Source organism: Coenobita brevimanus, chromosome 38 (genome assembly GCF_032717465.1).
Source record: "Coenobita brevimanus isolate Jiangsu-jjx chromosome 38, ASM3271746v2, whole genome shotgun sequence".
In the NCBI taxonomy this organism is placed as follows: domain Eukaryota; kingdom Metazoa; phylum Arthropoda; class Malacostraca; order Decapoda; family Coenobitidae; genus Coenobita; species Coenobita brevimanus.
Window position 1 is genome coordinate 40,354,883 of NC_136991.1, and position 3,376 is coordinate 40,358,258.

The window sequence follows — 3,376 nt, forward strand, 5'->3', positions numbered from 1 at the left end:
CTGCCATTACAAGACGATTATTTACAGCTCAGAAGTGTTCCCAAGAGGTAAGGTACTGATGAAGGCCATATCTATCCTCACCTGCGAGAAAAATCAATCGTAATATCAATGAATAGCGTCTAGAAACGAAAATATTATAATAAAAACATGCGTCATCTGAATCACGAAGTCAAAAGTCTTATAATATGCACAACGAAGGAAACATGTGAAAACTGACCCTGAAATATGCACATATGACAGGTTTCTTTACGATGAGTTACAAATTTCAGGTTAACGGCCATATCACGTTGAGTACACCGCTTCCCGTCCGATCAGCGAAGTTAAGCAACGTTGGGTCTCGTTAGTACTTGGATGGGTGACCGCCTGGGAACACCAGATGCTGTTGGCATAACGTTCTCCCTACGTGTCAAGTGGGGTTGGTGGAGGATTAGTGCCCCTCCCTGTAAAACAATTAACTCTGAGCCCTTGGCCACCCCGTTTGGGATACATGGCGTCTGGCAATGAATGAATGAATCACGGTCAAAAGTTCGTTGACTCGATGGAAGGTATTAACTAAATTTTTTTTACGTGATGGATATAAAATGCACGCAGCAAAGAAGTATGGGTCGAAAGGATACTCTCGACGTTCGGGGAAGAATCAGACCTGTGCGAAGCAGGAAAGTCCCGACAGGGGACTGTCAGCGAGTTTCAATCCGCAATGGTATCAAAAGGTGCAAGGTCGTGCAAGGTCCATAAGCTATAACGGAATTAAAGATTCAACATTCCCCAGGGAATCCAGGGATGATCTTCACACAGCTACAGTTTATATTACACACACACACACACACACACACACACATATATGTATATATATATATATATATATATATATATATATATATATATATATATATATATATATATATATATATATATATTGTTACGGAACAGAGAAAACTGTCCCGCAAAGGTCCAGGTTCAAAATAAAAGCGTTAGGTAAAATTACAATTTAAAGTTTAATGCTCAAACTAACAACAAAACATTCAGGACTCATAAGGATAATGTAATGGCAAAAAACAGGTTAAATATATGGTTAACTGCAATAGCCTCTATTAACAAGAAATTAGCAAGTATAAATTTATCTAAGTCAGCCCTGTTAAAATGAGATACCAGATAATACTCAGTGAATGCCAGATATATTATTACAGATACAAAATATTATTAATGATGACTGACATAAAAATACATGAATCACAAAAACCCTACTAGGCCTAAGAATCAACACCCGATGCTACACAGTACTAGAAGAAATGGAATGACACTTATACTCAAATTACACAGCTGCTAGATGGTTGGAGACTTCCTGAGCACTCACAATAATAATAACTGTACAGGGGAGGACAGAGATGTGAGCAAAATGAGGAGTAGATCTAAGTGGCAATGATGCAGAGACTGAGCTCATTATATAGGGGCCGGCAGAGCTTGATACAACTTGTAAGAAGGGAGCGCAAATGAAGCCATGGGGACAAAGAGATGAAAATCCTGCTCTGAACAACAGAAAGGACGACTTACTCTACTATAACGGTAGAAGGGGGGACTGAGTCAGAACACGCTCGTGATCAAACATGCAGCATACTGTGCGTTAAAATTACACAAAGGATGATGAAATCATAGGCTATGTAACACCTCCCCACAAAGAAAAAGAAATTTACAAAGGAAATTTCTTATTACTCTAAAACAATCTGTCTAAAGTCTAGATAAGCAATCTGCAATAACATTTTCTTTCCCCTTGACATGTTGTATGTCTAATGAATACTCCTGAAGAAGTAGACTCCATCTTGTCAATCTCTGATTTTTATCTTTAAACTTACTAAGGAATTTCAGTGGGTTATGATAGGTATAAATGACTATGGGGTCAAAACCAGAACACAAATAAAATGAAAAATGTTGTAAACCCAAAATCAAGGCCAAAAGCTCTTTCTCAATAGTTGAGTAGTTCTTTTGAGGTGGAGTGAACTTCTTACTGTAATAAGATACAGGATGTTCAATACCCTGATCATCCTCTTGCAGCAAAACAGCCCCAGCTCCTGTATCACTTGCATCAACAGACATCTTAAAAGGCTTAGCAAAATTTGGAGTAGCGAGCACTGGCTGACTTAATAGGAGAGCTTTAAGTTTGTTGAAAGAGGATTCACAGTTATCGGTCCAGACAAATTTAACTCCCTTTTTCAGTAGGTCTGTAAGTGGTGATACAAGAATTGAAAAGTTAAGAACAAATCTCCTGTAATAACCTACCATTCCCAAAAATCTTTGTAGCTCTTTCCTACTTTTAGGTCTGGGAAGATCACTTATAACCTGAACCTTAGCTGCTGGTGGTGCAACGTGTCCATCACCAATTACGTACCCAAGGTACTGAACTTTAGCTTGACCAAACTCACACTTTGATAAATTAGCTACAAGATTAGCATGAACCAAACGCTCAAGAAATTTACTGACATGGCATAGGTGATCTTTCCAGTTGTCACTGAAGATTAATACATCATCAATATAAACAACACACCCTGCCAAACCCTCTGTTACAACATTCATGAGCTTCTGAAATGTGGCTGGTGCATTCTTCATACCATATGGCATTACAGAACATGCAAAAGTCTTTCCTAGTGTTACAAAACATGAGATCTCCCTAGCACGTTCAGTCATAGGTACTTGCCAGTATCCCTTTAACAAATCAAACTTACTTATGTACCTAGCCTTTCCGATCTTGTCTATGCAATCTTCCACACGAGGGAGAGGGTAAGTGTCTGTTTTGGTTATCTGATTAACACGTCTGCTGTCGATGCAAAGCCGCTGTGACCCACCTGGCTTAGGGACTAGAGTGACAGGAGAACTCCACTCGCTCTGACAGGGCTCAATCATCTTGTGGTCCAACAGGTAGCCAAGCTCCTTCTGGATGAGAGGAACTTTCACTGGGTTCACACGGTAAGGAGGCAATTTAATTGGCTTTGCGTCTCCAACATCGACATCATGCAGTGGTTCTTCCTGGAATGGCACGGAACACTTGCGGGTATTCCCGCAGTAATGCCGAAAACTCCTGCCTTTCCTCGGGAGGTAGATGAGAAAGCTTAGTCTGGAGATCATTCATGATATCAGGATTCTTCCCCAAACTATCACTCAGGCTCATACTGCATGGGAGAACTTCACTTGCAGACTCGGGTGGAACAGCTACAGTGCAGATTGGGTTATTTTCATCCCGCCTGTGATATAACTTTAGCATGTTGATATGACAAAGTTGCTTGTTCTTTCTACGATCTGGTGTGGCGATGACATAGTTGACATCACTGAGTTTCTTCTCCACGAAATAAGGACCACTAAACTTGGCTTGAAGAGGTTGCCCATG

The 3,376-nt window shown here is 40.2% G+C and overlaps 1 non-coding gene across 1 annotated transcript; it reads left to right on the top strand.

The window, feature by feature from the left end:
* Positions 1–269: 269 nt before the first annotated feature.
* Positions 270–388, top strand: LOC145396663 (5S ribosomal RNA). The gene has a single exon (XR_013896822.1). It is a non-coding gene; the product is annotated as a 5S ribosomal RNA (ribosomal RNA).
* The last annotated feature ends 2,988 nt before the right edge of the window (positions 389–3,376 follow it).